At 42.3% G+C, this 27876-nt stretch overlaps 1 protein-coding gene across 3 annotated transcripts in view; it reads right to left on the bottom strand.

Moving 5' to 3' along the window:
* Nucleotides 1-27876, bottom strand: part of LOC114002719 (metabotropic glutamate receptor 3) — a 103391-nt gene that overhangs the window by 53872 nt on the left and 21643 nt on the right. Inside the window, exon 2 of one of the 3 annotated variants that reach the window (XM_027748916.2) lies at nt 11744-11852. The exons of 1 other annotated variant lie outside the window; for it this stretch is intronic. The gene's annotated coding sequence lies outside the window, so the exon portion shown is untranslated. The remainder of the gene's footprint in view (nt 1-11743; nt 11853-27876) is intronic. One more of the 3 variants, XM_027748920.2, reaches the window with a different exon arrangement.

Below are 27876 nucleotides of genomic sequence, written 5' to 3'. Positions count from 1 at the left end.
AATCACAAAAGTCACAGAAGTTTACTGGAAACAAGAGCTTTCCTCAGCTATTTATGTGAACTGGAATGGTCTAAAAATTTTACAGAACTTGATTTGCAGCTGTTGTAAATCAGTAAATTACTGAAACCTATGGGGTTTGCTGACTGATGCATTTTTCTTTTTCATTTAGCAAAGAAAGGTACGAGGCTGCCTTACCTCTGCCAGAAAGTACCACTGGAAGTGTGATGGAAACAATATCCTCAGTCTCTCAGACCTGCCATGCACCCAGTGTGCCCTTAGATGCGTGTAATGTCACTGATAGGGAAAGAGCTGGTGCTTTCTATTTACTGAGAAACAAGCAAATACAGAGATATACTTCAAAAATATTCACATTTATGTCTCTCTTTTGGGCCCCAAATTATTTTCAAACCTTAAATGTTGTATTCTTACAGGAACCCAGAAATGTTTAATTCTGATCTGTGGCCCTGTCTGGGTTCATGGAGGGACAAGGTATACTGCAGAGGTTTATGGCTACATTTTTCAAACTTGGATGCCCTGCTATGAATTAATGACTTTAAAATGGCCATTAACAATCAGTCTACTGTGGGACTTTGACAGAATTCAGGTCCCAGCCAGTGATGCAAACTTTCTGCTCTTCTGCATCAGTTAGTGCTATGGGGATCTAAATCTCACTCTCAGGCTGAGAATTCCCAAAACACTTAACTTCAGGCACTGCCTGCACTTGCTGGTCAAGGTGACACCTAACTCCGCTTAGAAGCCAAATTTAGTCAGAGGAAGACTAACCTCTGCCAAAGTCCTTGGGGAAATAGGCTCAGGGACGTGGGCAGGATCTTGCCCTACCTGTAGGTATTTAAGCTTGTAAAGTTTTCTCACCCTGCAGAGTGTTGGCAGAAGGTGAAAGAATAACCCTCAGAAGTTCTGAATCTGTCCAGCTGTAACCACCAGAAATGCTATTGCTATGAGTGCAGAAAAATGTTAGAAGTGAACCTGAAATGAGGTAATACAATGCCTGCATTATTTATTGACTTTTTGTCAGCCTGTGCCCTGGCAAATAAACTTGTATAAACAGTGGGAGTAGACTGCTGAAAAGCATTTCCTGTTAAAGAGCTAGCAGCAAGGGTTATTTTTAATGAAAATAAACCAGAGAAAGAAAATTTTTCCTGTTTCTGCAAAGATTTATCTCATGCAGGCAGTAACAAACATGCCTTGTCCTGACCAAAGGAGTGACTACTGCTATGAAATGAAATGTAAGTCAGTTACCACTCAAACTCATTTCTCTTAAGAACTCAGATCTTTGCAGGTGTATCCTGGAACAAACAACTGCAATCTGCAGCAAGCTTCTCCTTATTCCATGCCACCTGTCCATGCCTCAGATCTGGTGTTTGCTTGGCTCCTTTCATGTAGCTCCACAGCAGTGTATCTACATGCAAACATATATTTTTATGCAAAGAGCCAGAACCTCACTCTCCCAACACATTCGTTACCTTCTCTCACTGTAAATGACCATTGCTATGGCAACACTGCTTAACTCAAAATTTAGAGAGATACTTAGCACAAATAATGAAAGAAGACATGCGACTGTATTCTGGGTAAAGCCACAGTTTGATGGCCCATTGTGACTCCATTCACCAATTGTTTCAGGACACCCTGGGGACCTTGCCTCCTGTGGTGTGGCACCTTCTGCCCTGCAAGGTTCAGGAAACAACCTTCTCTAACGCAGGCTTTGTCTTTGTTCTTTTCTGTGCTGACAGTAAATAGCATTTCCCCGCAGATCAGCCACAGAACTGAATCTGTAATCCACCCAGCCTGGTGCTCAATACCTCTACCAGAATACTTCACGGTCTGATAGTGAGAGGGGGGAATTCCTTGCTAATGAAGGGAAAGAAAGACACAGGCCCTATTTAAGAATATCTTGAACAATGCTGGTGTTCTGCATCAGTATGCCTGGCATCAGATGAAGGCCCAGCTGGGTGGCAGGATAAAGTATACTCCATGTCTGTGACTCTTCTGCAAGGAGTTGCTCTGTGGTGCCAAATCTCAGACATCATGACAAAGAAGAAGAAAGACCAGCATGACTATCTCAGCAATTCATGTCTTTCTAAACCTGTACAAACTTTGTCCTATGTTCTTACATATGGCCACATGTTATATAAGGCATGGTGAAAGATCTACAAGAAAGCTGGAGAAGGTCTTTTTAGGAGGGCATGTAGTGATAGGACAAGGGAGAACGGCTTTGAATTGAGAGGGACCAGATTTATGTTAGATACAGAGAAGAAATTCTTCACTATGAAGATGGTGAGGCACTGGAACAGGCTTCCCAGAGAAGTTTTGGACTCCTCATTCCTAGAATTTTAGACATCTAAAGTGAGATTCTCTCTTTGGTTTCCTTTACAATAGATGGATGGCAATTCCTGTCCTGGGTGGGTTAAAATGCTTTCTACACATGCTGCCTCCACTGTGGAAAGCAGGAGCTTAGGGTGAAAACAACCCTAACTTCAACAACTTTAAAGCCTAAAGCTAAACAGGATGAATCTTGGTCTTAACTGTGCTCCTTTCATTGCTTACTGGAGACAGACAGAGTTTCGGTCAAGGAAGAGTTAAAAATGTTTTGCATGGATGTTTGTGTAAAGGTTTATTATTTCTTGGAAGGTACAGTCCACTGTAGGGATGTACTCCTGCCTCACTCCGGGAGGAGTTAGATCTGATTTATTTTGGGAGGGCCAGGGCTGGATATTCTTTCTGTGTGGCCTGTGTGTCTTGTAATAACAAGCTTTCTTGTTATTACAATTCTTATTGCAATCTAAGATTAATACTTGTTTCCTAAATTTCACCGAGGCCAGCATGAATGAATAATAATCCCATTAAAGAATTCAGGAACTGGCCAAGAGTCACTAGTTGTATTTGTTAATGAAACTGAACCAGAGGTATGGATTTCATTGTTTGCCTGCACTTTCTGGCTTTGATCAGGGAGAAATTCCATGTTTGCCAACATTTCTACTGACCACAGGAAATCCAGCAGAACTATCCACATGGCAGCAGGCATGCAGTGAATGTTATTCTGTGATAATTGCCCCAAATTCTCCTGTCAAGCAGTGATTGAAAAATGTGAGCTGAGAAACCACAAGACCAGGTGCATGAGAAAAAAGTAGGTTAGGAATTGTACATGCCAGACTGTGAACCAGGCTGCACTCCCCTCAAGGGCACATTCTTCCAGTCCCACAGCTTGTTTCACAGAGAGAAAGATGATGGTGAAGAACCCACTCTGCAGATCCTCTGTTCTTCCCAGGGCTGTGGTGTTACCCATGTGTCAGCCCCATGGCTCTGGAAGGCAAAGGGCCCTACATAACAGGGGAGGAACTGCAGAGGTGTCTTTGAGCAAGGAGAAAAATCAGGAAACAGCAGCCCTGGATGTGGCTCTGCTCCAGCAGTAGCTCAGCAGCTCGGGGCATTGCTGAGCCTGGGGACAAATTCTGTGGATCTCACTGACCGTGCTTGGGAAGAGGGGACTTACGGAAGGATGACAAGCATGGAAATGTGAAGGAATTTGAGGGGAAATTTTGAAATTCGCTTTCTAGGGCAGAATGATAACTTTGACAAAATCCTAGACCTTTAAGCTACATGACAGTTTGCAGGGAAAAAGAAGTGCAGTTCTCTAAGTTTTTAATTAAATGTGCTTTTTAGGACTATCACACCCTGATTGGCAACAAGCAGTGAAATACACTCCCTTCATGGCTCAGGCCCAGCTGCCTTTTTCTCAGGAAAGCAGAATCAGCGAGGTCAACATCCTCTGTCTTTTCCTTTTCCACATAGAAATGAAAAATATACATGGGAAACAGTGGAGTCCTGCAAAAACAGGTGACAACATTTAAAATGGGAAATCCTATGGCCTCTCTCCAGAATTAAAATGAAGAAAACACTTGAGTAACAGCCTACTTTTATCACAGGCTGCATGTTCTCAGTATGTCCTAGTGGATTGCACAGCAGACATCATCTACAATATGAAGGTGTCAGAGGTGGTCAGTCATCCTGACCTAAGGATTTCTCAGTGGTTTGGATAGGCTACTCAATATTTGGTGGTGCTCTGCCTGTAACTTTTCTGTCTAAAACAAGGCCACAAAGTGTGAAATCAGGGTTTACTGAATCCAGAGCCAAGCTTTCACTGATGTCAGTCAAACACAGGCTATCCTCAGGTGACACTTGAGTTACAGTTTGACTGGTTTTTTTCTGACATTGCATAAGACCAGGGCATTTTATTTTTTCCAAGGCAGATACATTATCTGACAGTTTCCAGCTGATATAAGATAGGTTACAACAGTGATACAGCCCATCTGAGCAAAGGACTTTCCACAAAGTCTGTTTGCCTGTGGTTTTCTCCAGGGAGGGTTTTCTGAAGTCTGCTATGTGGCTGAGTTCACTCTTCAGCCTTTCTTTATCAGTGGGATTTTAATCTCATTATTCATTCCTTTACTGAGCCACCTTCCTTTCCTCAAAAGGAAACCTGTAACAGATTAATGTCTCCAAGATCTGTATTTTCTACAATTTTGTTGAAACTGGCTAGTATTCAAATTTTATTGGAATTGACAGTTAATGAAACTGCATAATCCCTATTTCCTTAGGAAAACAGCCTTCAAAAGACCAGGGCATGCCTTGAGAACTCTTCTATCCTTGCAATGTCCCAAGCTCTAACTTTTAAACCTCCCCTATTGTTATGTAAGCCAAAAGCACAGCTTTACTCCTGGATTAGTCAATTATAGGACATGATTAATCTAATATATCTTAGACATTGGAATAGGATGAAATAAATTTCACCCAACTGGATCTGTTTCTCTCCATGACAGCGAACAGGGTCTATAGAATGGAACAATGACATTTTCTGCATGGAGTCTACTCTTCAGACTCTCATTTAGTCAATGAGACCAACAAGGCCAAAGGGTACCAATTAATTTCACGGACTTACAGAATCATGGAATGGATCAGGTTGGAAGGGACCATAGTGGGTCATCTGGTACAACCTCCCTGCTCAAGCAGGCTCATCCACTTCTTGAATATCTCCAGTGAAGGAGACTTCACAACCTCTCTGGTCAATCTGTTCTCATGCACAGCCACTCGCACACTAAAGAAATTCTTCCTAATATTCAGGGGCAACTTCCTGTGCATCAGCTTCTGCCCGTTGCCTCTTGTCCTATTGCAAGGCTAAACAGGCCCAGCTCCCTCATCCTGTCCTTGTAAGAGAGATGCTCCAGTCCCCTAACCTTTGTTGCCCTCCTCTGGACCTGCTGCAAGAGTCTCATGTCTCTCTTGAGCTGAGGAATCCAGAACTGGACACAGCAGCTCCAGATGTGGTATCACCAGGGCTGAGTAGAGGGGCAGGCTCACCTCCCTTGACCTGCTGGCAATGCTCTTCCCAGTGCACCCCAGGATACCATTGGCTTCCTTGGCCCCCAGGGCACACTGCTGGCTCAGGGACAGCTTGTTCACCAAAACCCTCAGGTCCTTTCTATTTTAGGCTGATTCACACCCTGCACTCTATTGACTGTATTGATGAAATCCACAAAGAGTCAGTCAGTTCACAAGTAGACGTCAACAACAAAGCTAAGATGGATTAGATAAGATGGGTAAGATGGTCTAGATAAGATGGATTCCCCTTCATGCTCTCTTAAAATTTCAATCTAGCTAAGGATTGGTCCCTCTGTCACATTATTTTAATGTTATCAGGCCCTGACAGCATCAGACCTTGTGCCTTAGTACTAAAAGCCCCCCTCTGTGAATAGGAGCAATACCATATGAAATAGGGAGAACTCACATTTTGCAAATCCATTCTCTCTGTGGACAGTGTTTCAGTTTCATTTTGGGATCATTGATTTGCTGGCTTCGAGCTGTTTTCTTCATCAGGCCCAGAGGATAAGCTTTTTTTGCACTGCATCTTTCTCTCTTCTATGGCTAATGCTAGTTTATTCTCCTTCAAATCTTATGTAAAGCTTTTACAGGAGAATACATCTGTGATATGCTCTTCGGGTGGGGATTTTTTTGAAAAATATGAATAAACCAGAATAAACTAGAAGATTGTCAGTGCATTTTGCAGATTATCTGTGTTCCAACTGTACTCACAGGAAAATACAAAGTCGATTAAAACCCACCCAGTGCAATAAATATGTTTTTTGATTCTGTCAGCATGGCTAAAGATGAAAGCTAATGGCAAATCCATAATACAGTCACACAGATCAAATGATCTATCAATCCATAAGCTTGCATTCATGAGAGATAAATGCTTTTATTATCATCACAGCGTGCCCCAGTTAGTCCAGCATTAACTTGGTGAGTTAACTTGGCACTCTGCAGTCAGGGTGCTGGAGTGTAGGAAGTTTGCTTGTTATGATAGGATTGCAAATGCTAGAAGTTCCATTTCTTCAATCTGTAAACTGTTCCTTTCACTGATCACTGCTCAGGTCAGTAGCTGCTCTCAGGTGTATCCCATTCCTTGTTCCCTGTTGCAATTCTCCCGTGTTCCTCTTCCAAACCTTTCCCCTCTTCATGTCAGCAGCCTCTTTCTCCCAAGTTATCTGTATACTGCAAGACACTTTAGATGCCCCCAACATTTCAGTGGCAGGATTTTTTCCTTTCATTTTATCTGACTGTGCTGATAATGGAGAAGAGACTCTTCTGGGGGTCAGGCCCACCATGGCTGGCTGCTGAGAACAGCAATGGCAATAAAATCCCAACTTTGCCTCTGTGATTTTGTTATTCTTGGCATGGATAAGTTGGTCCCAAGCAGACACAGTGAAGCAATGCAACTTCCTGCTTTATTGTGTGGGATTATTCTGGATGGCACTAGAAACACTGAGAGGCTCAAGCCTTCTAAGCATGGACAGACTCTTTAAAGGTTTCAGCTCCTGGTGTTTAAGAAGGCTTCCCTCAGCATGTGTAAGTGGTGATTATGTTGAAGGGCTGGTAACAGCCCAGCCTCAGGACATTCTCAGAGGTTTAGCAAAAATCTCAATCACATGACTCATGTGCTCACTCTCAGTGTCCTGACATAAAAAACTGCAATTGCTTATCAAGGAAAATCTTGCTGGAACTTTTTCTAAATGGCAAAGCAGCAGTCCTTCCATCTCCACTTGTCCGCTTGTACCTTTTACACAATTCCTGTCTGAAACTTTCCCCCCTTATCCCACTCTCAGCTCGCCTTAAACTGAGTGTCAAGTGGAAAACACCCTACATTTCCATTCACCTGGGGCTTGAGACAGCCATATGATGGGAAATGTTTGACAAATTTAGCAACAGACACCACAGTCAGAGAAAACTTGTACATTTTTCAAGCTCAATTCAAGAATTTGTGCCAGTAGCTGTACCGACATCCAGTAGAGTCAACGTGAGACTTTGGTGTGGTTCACTGGTTCATTGAGTCAGGGGTATTATAGACTTGAACTGTGAGTTCTCTTGCACCAACAGACTGTTTTGAGCTAGGACTGTAATCACAGGGAATAAAACACTGTGCAATGCAATGGCCAAATTAAGTACCAGTGAAAGAAGCTCCATTTGTGTCAATCATAGTTATCTTGTTGGTGGATCTGTCCCATTGTTAACGTTAAAACCTTTTTGTTCTCTTGTTCTAGCTATTTAGAATTATTCATTCATCCTGAATGAATATCTTGTGCTTAAACTGAATCTTAGGAACTTATTTAGAACCACTTAAGATCTTAAATTAAATATGAGTGTAATGTGGGGAGGCATAGAAATGAAAGAACCATAATTTTTCAAGTGGAAAATTAAATTTCCTCTCCTTTCCTCTCTTATTTGATGCATCTAGTACAAAGTTTATGGAATTTGAGTAGGTGTACTAAGAAAGTCAGATAGCTTTGGTAGACATCTGCATGTGATAGATATCTGGGTCTTATGGACACATCTGTTCTCAATGTCTGGAGCAGTATCTGCCTTGTTCACACATGTTCACACAAGTGAACAAACCAGTTTTGCCAGATGCATGCTGGTGCCCCTGAGTGACTGCTGAAAGTGAGGCCAGGTCCTCATTGTGACCACGTTGAGTACATGGACCACATTAACATGACTATTGGTGGTCCATAGGAATATACCAATTGAGAAATTTAATTTCTGATAGAAGGTACAAACTTTGTTCATTGATACTTAAAGGACAACAGGACTGACCTATGAATTTGTTCCTGTTTTTCTGTTTCATTTCAGGACCCACAGGGAAGAAATTAAATACTCATCATCTGGCCAGTATGGAAGCTCAGAGCTTTGATGCTTTCAGCTGTTAAGCCTGCTGTTTCATAGAACCTATTTTCCACTCCTTGATCTGCTGCCCAAATCAATGTGCTGATGTTTGGTTGGGAGCAATACAGTTCCAGACAGGGTTAGCAATTTATAAAATTTCCGTCGGCCTAAGCATAGCAGTGAGCATATATGTGAATGCATGCATGTGGTCTTTCTGGCTGCTTTCAGCATTTGGTAAACAATTACAGGAGAACATTAGCTGTGCTTCAGTGCATACTGTGAGTCTAAACTAATGTCATGATCTTCACTTGGGGACTGACAGCATCCCTGATGGCTCAGCAAGGCAACAGGGAAGTAAACCTGCAACACACCTCATTTTCTTTGGGGTACTTCGCTGTTTTGAACACCTAACCCTTACATTCAGAAATATTTTTTTTCATGGAGTTGTGAGCAGGTCTCTCTTTTTCAGTAGCTGAACAGATAAACAAGAATATTTTGTATTTCCCCACCACTACAGATCCCTTTATGACAGGGGATAATACCATACTTGTATTTTACCAATGAGAAGCTGTGGAGAAAACAAGGTATGGCATGAATTAATGGCAGAAGAAGCAAAGATCACTTCATTCCCAGTGCCAGGATAGAACTCTGAGATCACCAATATCTAAGAACAATGAAGAGAACAAGAAGCTCAAGGCAGCGTGGTATTACCTTCAGTACAGCCCAGTCCACAAACAAGAAGAAATGGATCCTGTTATGACTGATATAGCTGCAAAAGGTAGACACCATTTAGGTTACTAAAACACTTTTTCAGGTCTTCATTATCCAGAGCTTACTTGTTTCTCCTCAAAAACATTAACTGAATTCCCATTTCTCTTTACCAATGTTGCCTCACTTAAACTAGACAACTAGGCCACAGAGCTTTACAAAGCTGTTTGTTCATGAAGGTAATGAATTTAAATGGGGAAATGCACTGACTGCAGCAGAACCAAGAGAAAAGAGCTCTACAGTAATAGGTCAGAACAGCTTAAAGTGCCCTGAATACCCATTGTTTTGTTGATGAGAAGGAGGGAACCCTGGAATTTTGTATGAAGGTGTCCTTCAGCACTTTTTGACTGTATGACAATCATCTAATTTAGATAGTAACTTGCCTAAATCTCAGGAAAACTCGCGTACATCACATTTTTCCTGCAATTGGCTCATTAAAGCACGAGTTATTTTTTCAAGAGACTTTGGACTCGTAACATGTAAAATCCTCTTCCATTTGTTGGAAAGGTTCCAGTCTAGTAAGTAAAACAGGGCACTGAAAGTTGGTTCCAGTCTCATCTCTGCCTTTGGCTCACCTCTTTGTACCTATAGAAGATAGAGATAATATTACTTTCTGACCTTGCAGTTGTGTCCTAAGAATTAATGCTTGTAGTGCGTTACGTGCTCCTCCAGTGAATGGTAGTCTGTTCAATGAGTACACCCCGTTCTTCTTTGCATGGTGGTAAATTAGATGTGGCTCTGATGGCAGCAGAAATCTGGCCCCATTGGATAGTGACACGAATCCCATGTTCTCCAGGCTTTAGACAGATCCATTCAGCTGGCACCATGCCTCAGACCTAACTTCAATGTTGTGTCATATCTTGCCAGCAAAGATTTTTTTCTGGGTTGTGAGACAGTATGTTGACAGGTAAAGCAAGAACTAGGGGCACTCACTCTGGTCAAACAGGAGATCTCCTCTGGAGAATTACATTACCAGCTCCCTCAGAAAGGAATGATGGCAGAACAGTTAATAAGGCCTGTGGGATCATCTCTCCTGCTACCACATAGAGAAAAAATCATAAGCTAGCCATCTTCCCAGGGCTCCCTCTATTTTCTGGGCACATGCAAGTTCCTTAGGAAAATCCCATGGGATTTTCAGAGCATCTGGGTTTGGCTCCTGCTCCAAAGTGCTTTCTGGAAAGCCTTTCTAATGGCTATGGGGAAGTGGAGGGAAGCCAGCTGAAATATGAGGGTGTCAATAACGTCTACTGAGTCTGAAGTGCCTCGGGACAGAGTTGCTGGTGTAGACAGACAGCCTCTAGGCAACGGTGCTTGGCTGACACTGCTTTCTGAAGCCAGCCTTCATCTTACAGCCATCAGCAGGATGTTGCTGGGAACTCCTCCTCACTGTACTGAAAATAGTCAGCCTATATCTTGGCTTGCAGCCCACAGTGAGCTGGGGGATCTGGACAGAGAGGAAGCCCTCTCCCCAAACAATCCCTGACAAGCATCAACTAAAACCTCATCACACACCAGTCTGGCAAGCCCCAGTTATTATTAGCATTAATTATTCATATATTTCCATTTTATTTAGTAACTGACTTACAACTATTCATATTACTGTCTCCTTACTCCAGCACTTACACAGGCTTAAAGGGCAGATGATAAATATATTTCATACTTCCTCAAATGCAAATGTTTTTGTTTGTTTTTTGATGTTTACTTGCTTGACTGGAGCATTCCACTTGAGCCTCATACCCTAGTTAGTTACAACAGATTGCAAAGTGGGATTCATGCCTGGGTAAAGATAGTTAGCTTGCTTTACAACACCAAGATAGGTGCTGGTCTGAAGCACCGTCATGAGGTCAGTTAGATCTAAGACTTTAAATGCCAGAAGATTTACAATTCCATATTGACAGCCCCTTTGCTCCTCCTCATCTTTTCCCCAGCAATAAGACTCATTTAAATCTTTAAAATATGGGAAGCAGAAAAGGAGTGATTAATTTTACTTACGCAACAGCATTCACACTTATAAGGTTTTGACAGCTTTCCTAAACCCAAAGGAATTCAGATAGCTAGAGCAAATGAATGTGCACGAATACTTGCATTGAAAGGATGTAGTTTTCAGGGCTGAACACATATTTTTTTCCTGCAGGAAGCTGACAATGATGAGAGTATGTAGGATGCTTTACTACCACATTCACGTGATGCTACATAATCCCCCCCCCTCATCTTGTTCAGCATATTTTCTTTGTGTTTCTTAAATCAATGGAACTGCAGCGAGTCAACAGATTATTTCAATATTTCATAAGATGATCTGCCCTTACCACCATACTTAGTACCTATTGTTTTTGGTGAGGCAAATAAAATCTTTAAATGTTAGATTTGCTACTTAGAGGGAAGATGACTGTGTGTTTTGGGGGATAAGGAATTAAACTACAGAAAGCTAAACATATATGCGTGAAGCTGAATGTTTTTGGAAACAAATTCTGTAGGCTTTTGTTTTTTGTATCACTCTCATGATTTTGGATGGAAAATGTAAAACTTGTGATGAATTCGTAATAGGCCATTGCATTTCCATCTGAGACAGAAGGAACGTGCTTACTTCTTCAGGAGGGAAGACAGATGAAGGCAGGCGAGCTGCAGAATAAAACAAGAATTAAGTGATAGCTGCTCAGTGATCATTGTTCTGGTCTATGTCCATTATCTGTCTGGGTGTAGGTAGCAAAACACCACATGAATTTAAATAAAACCCATTACTCACACTCACTTACAGACGTGATGATAGGAGTTGCTTGACAGGTCCTACACAGGGAACTCGGATGTAATTGAGCCCGTTGCTGTCTTGATTCTCCTCCAGCAAAATCCTCTACCTGTGCAGGAATATTTTAAGACCTCACTAAATTTGACAGAGTGTTAGGTTTTTTTGCTTATTTGTTTTTTTTATCATTATTGGGTCTCTACAATAACAGATGGTGAAATCTCTACTGACTAAGCCAAATGCCAGTGATTTTCCTTACAGGATGTCATGCAAAAACATTAACAGCTCGGCTCCTATTAGTACTAGAAACCGATGGTCTGGCTCCAGCACCTTTTAAAGTTCCTGTGTGTCTTTGGATCAGCTCCTTGACATATCTGAATGAGGCAGGCAGTCTGCTTTAAACACTCCTTAATTATTCCCAGAGTTTCAGTTGGGCATCCTATTAAACAGCTTAAAAATCTCTCCTTAAAGAGCACTTTCTTTTTAAAATACACAGGTTCTCTTATACATGAGTGTAAGGTCAGGGCAGTTTGCAGGTAAGTTTAAGATATCCATTTAATTTTTCCTTCTTGAATGAGGGACTGCTCACTTCTGAGATGACCACTGCTGGTGGTTTGTGTTTGCTGGAAGCAAACACTTATAAGATTGCACTTGACAGAGATTAGATAGGTGGCAATCAGCTGGACCAGGCTTGTCTTTCCTTGGTCTTTTCTTGTGTCTCTTGCTATGCCATATTGAAGGAATATGGCTTAATGGCTATAAAGGGATATTTAGATTTAATTCATGCTCCTAAAGCTGTCCTAATTGACTCTTTTCTCTCATCATGGTTAACTTATCAGCTGCTGATCATGAAATCTCAACTGAATTCACAATTCCATGTCAAGTGTGCCTGCAGTAACATTTCTCCCTCCCTATAAGTCCCATATTCCCCACTGGTGATATGAAACACATTGGAGTACTTTTATCACATTGACGGGGCTGTGAGAATAAGTTTGGCTATATTTATAAAGTCCATAAATTTAGATTTTCTTCTATCCATATCTACCTGCATTTCATGCTGTAATTCTTATTTTCAAGCATATGTATCTATTTATGATCACTTTTTATTATTAGATTTCCTTTTGATTTATGCATCAAAAGATTGTAGAAAAGACATTGCATAGAACACAACTGTGAAATGAACGAATTGAGGAGTATATAGATATCTCAAAATTGCAAAATGGTGTCAGCAATTGGCTGCTAATTGTGGGGGGTGTGTGGGAGGAAATGAGTTGATAAACGTGTTTGGGAAGCACCTGTAACAACAATCCTAAGCCATGGGCTTTTGTTTTACTGTGTTCAATGTGTCACTTGCACATGCACAGAGCAAAAATCTAGAAGAGAACCCCTAGAAGAGAAGCCAGCTCTGTGCAGGGCGTGCCTCAGTCTAGTGAGAAGGGTTGGGTTAGTCCTGGTATGCCTTCCTCAAAGCTGTACAGAAGCGGATGGAGGTGCTTCTGCATCACTGTAAATCATGGCATTGATCCTTTTCTTCACGTATTCCCTCCAAAAAGCTTGCATATGCTTCACTTGTGTCCTCAGACACCATCAGAGGAGGAAGAAGTATTGGTGGTCCCAAAACAAAGAGTGTTTTACTTGTTGGAACTCTGCTCTGAACATGCCCCAAACTGGGGATCAGATTTGAGTCTTTCCTTTGCACTTAAGGAGAATGAGACAGAAGTGCTTCTCCTTCCCTTCCTGGTTCCTCTGATGAGGTGCCTGAATTTGTGCCAAATATTGTATTTTAAACAATGTGTAAGTAAAACCAGGGGTCCTAAAGACGCAAAACACTCACTACAGTAGGCTTTATACATGTGCCAAGAGTCCTTCCTTCTTCATCTCTGGGGCTGTCTGTGTTGGATAACAGCCAATAGATGGTAATGGACACTGAGTGACACAGTAGCAATGGGGACAAGATACCTGCCAACCTGATACAGCCCTAGTTATGTACAGATGTTCATGGGTTTGGGCTTTCATTACTCTAGGCCCCTTTGTAAGTTCTGAATTTATCCACTTTGGCATTTTCCTTGAGAGACAGGACAGATAGCAAAGACAGAGGAAAGAAAGTGATTCCTATGAAATATCTTTAAGGAGAGTTAATTTCTCTTGACTGATATCTATGGAGTTTTCATATTAATTTGGAAGGAAATCACGCTCAGCAATTGTCATTACCTCCCAGAGAAGTGCTGCATCTCTTTGGAGGTATATTTGACACGTATTGTGTCAAAACTCACTGTCTCTCACACATGACATCTGAGAGCTGAAATGATTTGAGATGCTCCAGTTAAAAGAATTGGGAACCAAATTCCCAGGGGCTGTGGACAGTTTCTGTACATAAAGCTCTATTTGAGTATAAAGCAGATTTTTCAGAAGCATTCACAATCATTTTTACATGCTCTCATAGAGTTAATTCTGCATTCTCTTGATCACCCAGCTAATTCTTCACTACATCTGATCCAGTTTGGCTGAAATTATCTTAGCAAATAGGGTGGGCCTTGGACCACTCTCTGGTCTGGATACTATCTGGCAGAGCTGTGCTGTGCCCTTACAATGAAAATCTCTGGAGCTCCAGAATTCCAAGGTCTCATCCCAGGGGTCTGATGTGAATACTGCTGGGGCTAAGACAGTCTCCAGTCCCTTCCCAGGATTTGTCTTGGGAGAGTTATCTCAGTCAAACTCCATGGCTAGAGACTGTCTTAGCAACTAAGTGATATGACCATAGTCTGGTGTCTGTTAGTGTTTGAGAGCTGTCGTTGCAATCTTCGAGCTCCTCTGTCATGAGTGCAGATGATCAGAACTGTGCACAGTCCTTCAGACGAGGAGCTGTACAATTATCATGTCAACAGCTATGTCTTGTCTTATAAACTAAATTTCTGTGGGACTGTCTTGATGCAATGAGAGCATTAGGCCCACAGTTGTGGCCAGCCATCCATCTACCCTCCCTCAGCCTCTGGAAAAGGGGACCCACATTGAGAATGGAAATGGTTAATGGTCCCCACCATGTCCTAAGTCCCAACACACATCTAGGAATTATTTGGGACAGTGTCACGTCCCAAAAGAACTCCATGACTCAGGTCAGAAGTATTCCAGGGATCATTCCTGCAGTTTCTCAGTATGGGCAATCGGAATTATATTGTCAAGGACTTTTCCCTGGCACTATTTAGCTCATTAGTAATACACAAAGACACTCCTCACCGCCTCTGCTAGAGAAATCTTGCCTGATGCATCCCAGCACTCAATTTGCTTTGCTAACAGCTGCATCAAGAATGTCTCTGGGCATCCTCTCTTGGATAAAAAAAAAATTGAGTGTCTCTTCCCAAAAGGTCTCAAGTACAAGCTTTCAGTTGCTAACTGAAATTCCTCATATTTTCCTAAAGTTGAAAGTTCCTTTCTTGAAAACAACAGAGGAGATTACATGGGTGCATGCAGCACCCAGTCAGTGAATGCAACTTCCAGGATACAGATGGAAAGAGTATTTTCTGCAGATGCAAGGTGTTGTTGGTGCCATTGCACAGGATCCCATTTAAAACTTGTGTATAATCCATGTATTAGTATGAAAATAATAATTGAATTAGGAATAGATAAGGAGAAGGACTACTAAAAAGAACAGGGGACTGACGAGACTGTCTTAAGGGAGGAGAGCAATGGGGCTTCACTTATTTAGCTTAGAGAAAAGGAAGCTAAAGTTTTTGACAGCTATCCATAGACACCTCAGGGGTCTGAGTACTCAGAAGGGAGGAGACTGAAAGACACTTCTGGCATGAGAACAAATGACTGTAACATGGTCCTGAATAAACAGACATTGGAAATTATAAAGAAGTTTCTAAACAGCAGAGGAATGACACTTTGGAAAAGCTTTCTGACAGCAGGAATAACAGTCAAAAAAGCAAAATTTAAGAGGCAGCTGAAGAAATCCAAAGAAGGGATTATATGAACTGATGGCTCATGACAGCAGGAACTGAACCCAATGACCAAAGAGGTGCCTTCAGGTCCTGTCTCTGATGATCTGAAAAGTATATGAGACCATGTCCCATTGATCTGCAATGACAGAGAAGGTGGAGATTGAGTCTCAGTCTGTCCAGATCTAAATGCAAGGTGATGTCCTTGAGCAACAGTCCTGCCAACCCAACCAGTAGCAAAAGAGCTCAGGAATAGCTTCTCTGGAGATGCACACAGTAACTTCATTTAATACAGTTGTGAAAGAATGGATTCAAAGTGTTATTTCTTCTAAATTGTAATATCTTTTCTCCTGGGTATGCTATAATCATGAGAAATAAATTGACAGATATCTAGATACAAATTTTAAATCCACCAGATCTTAAATTCAAGAGCTTTTGTATCCAAATGGCTGCTTCATGCCCTAAATTCTCTGAATTGTGCTTAATTCTTGCAGCACATAAGGCATGTAAAAACCACCCACTCACTACTTCAGAGCCATTTTTCTTCATTTAAATAAAATTTCTTTAGTTCCATTCATCTTTACAGCTCATTCAACAGGTCCCTCTGCAGCAGTGAAGGGAAGCATGTTTCAGTGCACTAATCCAGTTCGGAGATGGATTAATTGACTCACAGACCCCTCTGATCACTAGCCAGATGTCTCTCCCCAGCTGGCAAGCCTTACTAATTTTCTTGTTGTTGTTGTTGCTGTTAATTCCGGGTTTCCAGCCAGCGGGGGCCCTTCTCGGCTCAATCAAGGGCACCATGCCCTCTGCTGACATTTTGTATTCTTTGGCCTGCTTTCCCTTGGGCAAAGATATTCAGCTATGAACCTCCTTTCCTGGCTTTTTGTCATCTGGCCTGTGGCCCCCAGAGAGAGCTCTCCTGGTGCAGTTACACTTGGGCATCCAGCACATTGGGCCAGCACAGGGCAGTGCTGTGGATATTTAGGGTGGGTGATGGAGGCATATGGGGCCTGCAGGGCCAGTTCCAAGAAGTAGTCCAAAATTTCAGATCTGTGCATTTCAGGAAAAAAAAATGACACCCATAAGAAGAATTAGAAATATTTCCTTCATCAGGCTGGGTGCTATGAAATGATAATGAGAGAGAACTCTCAAGAATGCTGAGAAGGACTGCATGTGACTAGACTGGTTAGGACACTAAATTGGGAAGCAATATAACATCAGGGATGGTTTGAAGATGGGATATATGTGTACTTCAGGCTCCATTCCTGATTCTGTCATTCTCCTGATGTCTTGAGCAAGACTGGTTTTCTAATTTCTCGCTAATGGGAGTTATTATACCAAGCTGTAAAAAAGAATGCAGCTTGAGAAAAGTAAGAAGTTCATCTAAAGTGTGAACATTAAGAGTTCGGCTGCATTTCTATGGGCCCAACACTTCCTACTCCAAGTAAAAATGGGGAGGAGGTCACTTTTTCAGCATCAGAGCAGTTGCTTACAATTCATAGGGATGTAAATAAAATCTCACTCTTGTAATTTAGCATCTTTGGTTGTTTTTAGCTGAGGTACGTGCCTTGTATAAATCCCACCACAAATTTCTTCCCACATCAGGCATAGCCCCGGGGAAGTTGTTTTACAGGGAAATAAAGGCTTCGACCTTTGATCACTGTAACCTGCCTTCTCACAACCCTGAAAACAAGTGTCTAAAAAATTGAAATGTGAGCAACACACACCATCAATATCAATTACTGCGTTGTTAGGTGGTAAATTTTCCCCACAGGGGGTGAGCAATTCACTTGACGTATTTGGCAAAGGGTTTGATTCTCCTCCCCACTGGCAGCAATATGATGCTGACATCTCTCTATACACTTTGGAGGGGTGCAGAGCAGAGTAAAGGAGCAGAACAGGAGTAAGAATCAGACCCGAAGTCTCTGCAAGTGCAGAGAGAAGTGGTGTCTGTCAAGAGAGGGTTTATGCAGTCTGAACAGCAAGCTCCAATCTTTGAAGAAAAGACTTCAAAGAGAAAAGGAGAAAAGAAACAATGTCTAATCTTCATACAAATGTGCCCAGGGGTCTCTGAAATTCAGAAACTTCCAGGATTTAAGAATTAATTATCACTTGCCAGAGGGAAGCTTTATTCACAGGTAAGGGTTACAGCAGTCAGAGTCCTTTAGGTGTAAAACTCATGGAATTATATTGAACTGATAAAAGCTCAGTAAATCATCATATTTCCCTTTGGTGTACTTGCACACTTTCCAAGTGTTTGATGTTATCCTTCACATTGTTTGTGAGGGACACATGACAGCAGCTCCTAAAATTTCATCTTTGAAAGGAGATACACTTGGAAATATTTTGGTAAAAGAGTTGTGACTTGCAGGTTCACATTAAAACATGCAACAAACTGATGCAGCTCCTCAGGTCCTGTAGAGCAATGCAGCCCTGTTTGCTTCTCTTTAACACAGCAAAAGACAAGACTAAATCATTTGTCAGCTCCATGGCTGTATAAATAGCGAGGAGCACTGTAGGTGACTAAAAGCAAAGCCTGGCTATTCTGATTCCTCTTAGCAGAATGGTGTGTATAAAATGTCCCTCAGGCCAGGTATTTAGGATATCTCAACACCTCACAGACTTTATTGTTTTTTTTTTTCTTATAATACCCTTTAGAATAAGCACTCCTCTTACATCCATTTAACACTTGAAGTTTGAAACCTAAGGAGGTGGTTGCAGGGCAAGTTAGTGGTGAAATTAAGAGTTAAACATTTATGTATCTGGAGGACTCAGTTACATGATGGAGTTATTGTGCTCAAGAAAGTGAATGATTTAATGTGGATACCATAGTTAGGCCATGGTAATGTGTAGTTTAAATCCTGCATTTACTGAAGCTGAGGGTGTGCACCCAGCTGGCTGGTGTGGCTCAGCTGCTGCACAGAAGCACACTAAACCATGATAACTTGATTTTGCATCCCAGCCCTCTCTTCTGTAAAGCACTACCTGTCTTTCATCTTTAGGACTTCAATCAAAAGAGCTGCTGCAGAAACTCGTGAGAGAACTGCACCACGGCAGGAACCAGTTCCCTGACATGAGCAAGAGGGTCTTCAGACCCAGAGCAGCTATATCTGATACACAATAAAAACATTGCCTCTCCTAAAATGTCAGTGAGCCAAGGCACTTGCACAGAAGGGAAAGGGAATGGAAAACAGAGCCCATGTCCAATGCAGCTATTTTGAAATAATGAAACTCTCTGGCAGGTTTACAATTGCTTCATTTTATGTTTATAGCCATATGGCTTTGGAGGTTAAATGGAATTTGTCTTGGTATTTGCCCACCAGCAGTCAGGAGGCATCTGTGACAGTTGTCTCCTTGTACATGAGTACTTTGCATCCCAGTAATAAGCAGACCCAACCATTGTGCACCACCAGCATTGCCAAAGAGATGGCCAAAAACTGAGTAGATGTGGCAGTTTGTGACATGATTTAGTGGGCAAGGTGGTATTGGTTGGACTTGGTGATCTTCGAGGTCTTTTCCAACCTTAATGATTCTATGATTCTATGATCTGCTACTGCTTGGAAGTGTCACTGGCCATCACAGAAGACCTAAGTAACACAGGAACACTGTATTATCCCATGTTAGTATCCAGAAGGATTCAAAGTACAGAGTTTGACCCTGGTGTTGCTTTACAGGCAGGGCTGTGGGTGTTTGTTTTCAAAAGAAATTTTCTTCCGCGAATACTCAGAAAGATCCCAGGCAGTCTCCTCTCACTGACTGTGGCAGCTCCCAAGACAACAAAACCAAAGGTAACTGGTGCTGCCTCTCTCTCTCCAAATGGGAAATGTTGATATTTCAAGTATTTGTTTAACTGCAGATAGTTGACACAGCTTGTGAGAAATTATTCTGGGAGGAAAGCAAACCTCCCAAACTCCTCCACTTCCTTTGTCTCTGGCTCCTCTTGGCTCCTGCTGGGTGATCTGAATCACCCCACCAGGAATGTCCCTACCCCAGAGCAGGGTCCTCCACCTCCTTCAGCCATCACTCCTTCCAGAGCCAGGGATCCGGGGGTGCACAGGGAGCAGATCCTTGGCAGCCATAAAGGGGTTCAGCTCTCCTGGCATCATTGGGGCCAAGCTCTGACACCCCAACCCAGATGGGGTAAGTCAGGCAGACTCTGCCCCTGAGTGACTTCATACCAAAACAGGGAATCTGGTACTGAGCTATCTTTGCCCAGTGGGGGATATTTGCTGTGTTTGTTGTAAGATTTTTGGTGTCACTTGTCACATGCTTGGTATAATGCATTGCCTGAGGCATAATTAAATTCAAAGGGCATGTCTGTGTTGAAAGGGAGGGTTGCAATTTGTTGCTGTTAGGATTTTTCATTAAAAACCAAGCAGTTTTTCTGACTGGCAGGAACAATGGTTACAGAACAAAAATGCTGTTAAATAAAGGGAAGGTAAAGGCTTTTCTTTTTTTTTTTTTTTTTTTTTTTTTTTTAACAACTACCTTCCTGACATTCTCACACTGACTTGGAATAACGTACAGCATTTAAAAATAGTGGGATTGTAACAGCAAGCTGAGGCAAAGAAAAGAGGAGCCTTGACATTAAGAAAGGTCTGGGGTGATATTATGTATACCAAATTATATATGTTTATCTATCTATACACACAAATATCTATATCTATAGGGGTGTGTGTGTATGTGTTTCATCTCTGGATGAGAAATCTGCCTTTGCTGCTGAAGTTTCCCTGAAAGCTCAGTTAATTAGTTCTCATAATACCCATGGAGGCAGACATTAGTATCATCCTTATCCACAGATGAGGAGATAGGAAAGTGCACAGAGAGAAGGATGCACAGAGAGATTAAGGGATTTCCGCTACAGTGAATTCAGTGTGGAGCTGAGAATTCAGTCCAGCAGGCAAAATTCTAACCCTATTAAAAGCAATGGGAGACTAACTTACAAGAAGCCTGGATTTGGCAATTTTTGCTTGCTTTGTTGAAACCTCTCTGATCTATTCAGTTACATGTACCCTGATGTTGATTTCAGAAGAAAATTGTGTGTCTAACTGTGTACAGCTCCTGGTCAAATCTCAGCTGAGTTCTTCAGTCCCAGAGCTTCAAAATAGGGGCTGAATCTTTCTTTAAGGGACTCTGTACCATACATTTACATATATCTTAAAAATAGTCTGGAGTGATAAGTAAAGCAATTTAAGATCTTCCTAAACAGATTTCTATATTCGCTTAGGCTACCAGGGTCACAGAACTGAATTTTTACACCCCTGGTTGCTATATTCCACAGACAGTGCTATCGAGAAATGACTAGAGGGTTTCAGCTAAACAGATGAGCTACTTTGAAAATAGATGGGGCAAGGCAGGCTCATTAAAGAAAAAAGATAATAATGTCCTCATTTTATAATGGCTTTGTTGCCTTCTTGCTTATATACTTGTTCCAGGGCAGTATTTTCATATTATTAGGGTGTTTTCAGCTCTTATTTTTAAGCTCACTTCATTAATGTTGGTAGAACACTTTGAAGTAGGAAATGTGAGTGCTAAGTGGTATCACTGACACACTTTCAAGGCAGCGCTTTTACCTTCCCAGAGGTCATGTGAAGCAAATTTGTCACACCTGCAAATGTGCACAAATTGGTGCTGGCAGTAGAGGGACAAATTTCCCTCCAAACTGCTGCAGCAGCTGTATGCTGGCTGCAAGTACCCTACAAGAGGATTCCTCTTTCCAGCAGGGAGCTGGGTCTGCCAGCTAGAGGGTGAGTCCCCAGTCTTGCCGTGAGGAATTTGGCAGTGAAGCAGCTGTGGTGCAGAGCTTCACTGTCTGATAATTATGTGCTGGATAAAAATCCCCTAAAGTCATTTGAAAGTCCCCTAATGACTCTTCCAGTGCTGGGCACCAAATCTCCAAAGCTTCTTGTTTGTCAGCAGGACTATGATGGACTGAGGAGTGTTGGGAGGAGCACAATGTGCACTGGGTTATGTGGGAGAGGAAAGGCTGCTGGGGTGGGCAGCAGATGCACTTGCTGTAGCATCTTTGAACACGGGGACAGTTTCATAGAATCATAGAAAGACAGGTTGAAATGAACCTTAAAGATCATCCAGTTCCACTCCCCTGCCATGGGCAGGAACACCTTCCACTAGGCCAGGTTGTTCAAAGCCCCATCCAACCCAGCCTTGAACGCTTCCGGGGGTGAGGTGTCCACAACTTCTCTGGGCAACCTGTTCCAGTGCCTCACCACCCTTGTCTAACATCTGTATCTTGGGGCTTGTCCACTGAACAAAACAGAGGTTTAACAGCAGTGCAGTGCTGTTGAACATGAGGCTTTACCCTCACTTGCCTCCAGCCTGGAACATCCCAAAGCAGAAACAGGTTTCTAACATCTGAGACAAGGGCTTATCCGTGAAGAGTGATATCTATAGAGTCCTATGGCCAGTCTGAGAAATCAACTTTAATTTTGAAAATCTGTTACTGAAACCATGACCCGGCTACTTGTATTTGTTCCCAATCACCCTCTGGGGTGTGGGATCACAGGAGGGATCCTATCTATTGACCTCTGGGTCCAGTTTGGACATACACGCTCTGCTCCTTGCAGAGAGAAGATTGGAAAGCTCTGTATGGCAGCCTTTGTGCTAAACTGCAATAGCACAGCTGTCCTGCTCACCCATGGCTCTGATTTATTACCTTGTCATATTTCAAAAGCTAAAGCAGGTTGAACTTCGTCGATGCTTAGATGGCAAGCTCTCCAAGGAAAACACAAGAACTAGAGGAAATACTCCCTAAGTCAGAGTCAGGGCAATAATCCAGTGTGGTATTAGGGATGTTGCTTTTGGTCTGATTGCAAAATCAATATATTGGCCACTGGTGGTCTGTGGGGAGGGACTGTAATACCTGCCATGACTGGGCAATAACTGCCAGGTATTTCTTTTCCTACAAGGGTCAGCTCTACAGCAGGTGTAAATTGGATGAAATGAAGATGATGAATCTGGCTGATTGCTTTCTCTGTTGTATCTTGTTATATGGATTTGGAGGTTTGGATGTTTTTCTTTGTCATCTTCCTCGATATGTTGCATAGTTCCTTAACTGGCATGGAAGTACAGAAAATACAAGAAAATTCACAACTTAAGGGTCCCTTTTAAGTTGTTTTTTTTCTGCTTAAAACTATTGTTACATGGATTCTAATTTCCCCTCATCATTCCCACAGAATTATCTGAAAGCTCAGGATGCTCACCACTGTCTGCAGAATTGGATCCATCCAGTTTCTTATAATGAGCGTCATCTCTGCCTGACCCTTGAATTCAACTGGCCACATCTCTTCCTGTTAGCTCTTTAGATGTGATTCAGATACTGGATTCTCTCTGCTGATGTCCTGGGACAGTGCATATTTCCACAATGAAATGTGAGTCCTGATTATTCATCACATAGTTTTTTTGAAATTGTGCCAGTCAAGGAACATTGACATTTCTTTTCTGTGAAGCAAGCTGCATGCACGTAATAAAACTCACAATCTCTTTTGTATTTGTAAAAAGTGTATTAAAAGAACACTGATCTGAATTTAAAGAGATAATGAAAATGAACAATTTCATCCATGCACCAATTTGGCCTCTCCAGTTTCTAAACAAATAACTGTTCTTCATCTACCCTCCATTTGTAGCACAAAAAGAAACATTTTTCCATGGGACAATGGAATCCAGATTCAAAAGCTGTATTTTCATCTCCTGATTCTTCGTTTCTGGCTTAACAAACTGCAAATTTGAAGTAGGAAAGGTGTTAAATGATCCCATACTAAAATCTGAAAGCAAAGGGAGCTTCTCTACCCACTCTGTTACTTTAGGTGGTCATTTCAAGAATGAACCAACCAGGCAGCTTTGAGGATGGCAATGTGCTTATAACCACTGCTGCAAACACTTTGTGACTGTAGTAATTAACTATGGCTCTCCACTGGGAAAGCCTTGATAAGCGCGTTACAAAACCACTGTCAGGATTACAAGTGCTTTGAAGAGAGCATTGAAAGGAGTTTTGCTTCAGAGTATAAGAAAGTATGTAATGTGAGATCTCTCAAAGGAGAGGAATATGCTTTATTCGAGCTTTTCTATACCGATTGAGAAGCAGAATGTGAGAATACTTCACAACTTATTTAGGAATACAGATATTTGCAGGCTTGACTGCACCCAAGTCTAATCTAGCCCAACATTTTGTGTCAGAAAGTGACCAGCACCAAATGCTGCAGAAGAAGGTACAAGAGAATCTGTAGAGGTTATGTTTTCACAAGTGGGTAAACCATCTTCCTAATTTCCAGTTATTGTTGTTGCTGCTGTTATGTGTAGATTTATTTTCTTTCTACAGGACAAAAATTAAAAAGAGGTGTGTCCTAGTTAGAGCAGCTGGGAGCAGTTCATCACTGTGTGGGTGTAACCCAAACTGTGTATTCTATACCCTCTGTGTCATTTCCCAGGAACTGTTAACAATAGACCATTTGCAGCAGCTGCCCAGAGCACACCTGACCCCTCCGGCTATAGTTATGGGTGATGTTAACTCCCCTCCAGGGAGTCATTAACACCTCCACACCCAGCCTGAGGGGTCATGTCTGCTAACAGGCCACCAAGGATTCCAAAAATATCTCACCACTCACAACCACCCATTGTGGAACTCCCCGCCCTGGGGAAGGTGCTGGGCATTCCCACTCGAACCTGAGTGTATATAACCTTGGGGTTTTGGGACTTCTGCTACCACTCCTTGGATCCAGAGGAGGATCAGAACCTCGACTGGACTGCGACCACTGCTCTCGACCAGACTGCGACCAGCACTCTCACCAGCAGGTTTTCCCCCCTTTTACTTTGGACTCAGGGGGACCACGTGGGGCTCAGCATGGGGGCCAATGAGCACCATTCTTTTGGTGCCCCAGGGTGCTAGGTTATACGTCTGGGTTTTGTGGGTTAAAACCAATAGCTTGTCCATATAATTGTATTATTGTATTATTTTTTATTAAATTGTAACTCTGGCTTGTGGTCTCTTTTGTGTTGGGTTCATTTCTCCTGCTGGTTTACCTTTAAACCAGCACAAGGTGTCTATTTAAGGCTTTAGATATCATTGTCCAAAGCATTAAATGTTTCCTCCCAGTTAAACAGTGAACGACTATAATGAAACTAAAAAACCTCACTCCCATCCATGCATTCAGTAACTCCAGTGCATATTTCCAGTATAGATACCCATAATCTGCTTCAGCATGGGAATATCCACTTTCCTTTGGCGACACAGCAATCAAGGCAAATTGGAATCTACCCTGTGGTTTTGAACGAGGTGCAGGACTTTTTCTGATTGTCACACTAGCAGATCATCACTAACAACCCCAAGCCCTTGCAGAGGAGACACAGAGGAGGCATAGCCCAGGCTGGGACCCTGTTGATGGGGTCCTTACTGATACTGACTCCCTTACAGATACTGTACTTATTGATACTGGGCAAGTTGTTTCTCATCTCTGTGTTGCCTCTACAGAGTAGAGATACTGACACTTGCCTTCTTTGAAAAGCAATATGATTGACAGCTGTGGCTAAAAAATAACTGTAGAACATAACAGGAGATATTTGATTTTTTTTTTTAGGATTATCAACTCCACCACTAAAACTGCTTAAAACCACCCACAAAACTCTTCTGTAGACAGAGAATAACACATTCACCTCCATGCAAATTTTCTCCTTCTGTTCCTCCTGCAGAATTAAGCTGAGCCTTTGACTTTTAAATCTGGGCATTGGCTTTTTTGTTATTATTATTTTTAAAAACACACAATGTAAACTTAACTGTGGTCAGATCCCTCACTGAGCTGTGATGGAGGAAGGGCATTTGCAATGGAAATTAATATGGCGGGCATGTCTGCACTGGTTTTGAGGATAGTGTTTTCATGTTCTTTTCCTTTCTTCCTCAGCTTTCTTCTCTTTTGTGTCTGCCTGCCTCTTTCCCATTTCTTTCACAGTCGCTATTTTTGCTCCAAGCAAAGAACTCAGTCATGCTCTCCCCCTCTCATGGGCTCTGTGTACACTTTAGGTCAGGCTAGCAAACCTTACTGGAGCCAAACTTTGCATCCTTCCCCTACCCTTTTCATACCCTTTGCCTCGTCACAGTTTTCTGTCCCCTAGGTTTTCCCCTGTCTTGCTGTGCTCCTGGAGGGCTGTAGTCCCTTGCTGCTGGCACATCTGGCTGGGGCCAGCTTGGGTTCTGTCAGTGGCTCAGATGCAGAACTCCTGTTGGACACTGTGCCAGTCACTCATCTCTCCTCTGACGTATTTTATCTGTTTCCACCACATGCTTTTCAGGGAAAAGGACAGTCTGTTACTCTTTGTCATTACCCATTGTAGCACAACACAGCTCCCCTGAGGTTCAAGGCACCATATGCTTCTTAAAAATACACAGTCACTTTGATGTGCCCTCCCATTCCTTTGAACTCACTTTACCCTCCTGTCCCTCCTTCCTCCTCTCTCTACTTTTCATTTAACACCATCTTCCTTTTGGCACTGTAGTCCTTCTTCCTTTCCTCCACGCTCCCCTTGTCCTGCTCCAGGGCTGTGCTGTCCAGCCTTGGGCAGCTGTCCTGGGGTGGAGATGGGGCCAGGACCAGGGGACAGCAAGGATTTGCCAAGATGGGTTGAACCACTCTGACTCCTCTCCCTTGTGAGGGAGCAGGGATTTCTTTTCCTGATCCTAAGGGGGCAGAGAACTGAACAGAAAGAAGTGGCAGAGCTGTCTAATGAGCTCAGCAGAGGGGACATGGCTTGCAGAAAAGACTGTATGTGCATCAGGAAGGAAACCTTGCTGGAAGGCTTGTTTAACATCTGGCTTGCAAGGCCTCATTCCTTGGAGATCTGCAGCCATTTTTTCGCTTTCCCTGCTTCCATTTTCATATCTGCCCTAATCTGTATGTTTCCTTGTATATGGTTTTCTCCAGTTCTGTTCAACCCTCTTCCTACCATTCCCATTGGTGTGGCCTGTGGGCTGCTTCACTCCAACCAATGTTCCTAAAGTTCCTTGATTGGGGTGCTCCAATGCAACAATTAATTTCTCTATCTATAATTTGTTTATCTTCTTCTAGAGAGTCTTACAACAAGCCTCAGGAGAGGGATATAAATGATGAATGCAGGTTAATAACACAGGAGCCTGTGGAAAATTACATTAAGATGGCACAGCAAAAAGGGATATAAAAACAACTGAAGCATGTGGTGAAGCCCCTACTATATCAAAATATTTCCACTGGTAATATACATTATAGTTTGTGCTAAAAAGTCTGAAACTTAAAAGTGATAAAAATTTAATACCTCCAAACTGCTACTGAGAAGAAAGAAGGTTAGGCAAATTATTCCCAGTTGTTACGACAGGTGAAAAAAACGAGCAAAATGGGTAAATTTAATCCTATTTAATTTTAATTGTTCAAAGGCCTGGAGCCTAGCCATGTGTATAAACAAAACTCCCTCTCTCATCAGGTAGAGTGACAGAGACCTCATGGGAAACAGATTCATCCCAGCCCAGGAAAAATGCTTAAAAAGCAGGGACACTGACTCTCCCTTCACTGGAGAAGACTAATTCGTCTAGTCTTACATAGGCAGGATGTCTGACCCTTCCAACAGCTACACTTGGGAGCTTCATCCTTCTCAAAGACATTTAAGAAAACCAACCTAAGGTCACTACAGCCAGACTAAGACTAGCAGAACTGTTTGCGGTTTCTGATATTCTGAAAAGGAGGTAAGGTCATTTCTATTTGTTTAATAGCACAGAGTCAGCTCATTGGTTTCTCTAGATGCACTGGAAAGTTTCTGCAAGATGTGAAGTGTAGGAAGCTGAGCTACACACTCGTACCAGACACTCAGGATGCTCAACAGCCTCTATATCTATCTTTGTAAACATTTTGTGTGCCTGCATGATGCTAAGGGGAAACTACCTGTGTGAGCTGATATCACAGAGGGTTTTCAGAATAGCTACCACAAATCTTCAATCAGGTAAACAAACCAGAGGGGCTTTTCCCTCACATGACAAGGTATCATTCTGCTTTAACAGGTTGAAAAAAGCTGTCAAGAAGTGACGTGGGAAGCCATCACATTGATATGGAAAGGGAAATGTGCTTCATTTGTTCCATTAACAAACAAACAATCAAATGACAGCTGGACACTGTCTTTGGAGCATCATCTGGACAAATGTGTAGGACGTCTCACCCAGCAATC

This window comes from Pipra filicauda, unplaced genomic scaffold, assembly GCF_003945595.2.
Source record: "Pipra filicauda isolate LSUMZ 115617 unplaced genomic scaffold, ASM394559v2 scaffold622_size210553_pilon, whole genome shotgun sequence".
NCBI lineage: Eukaryota > Metazoa > Chordata > Aves > Passeriformes > Pipridae > Pipra > Pipra filicauda.
Note: the sequence above shows the minus strand (reverse complement) of the source record. Positions and strands in the feature narration are given on the sequence as shown.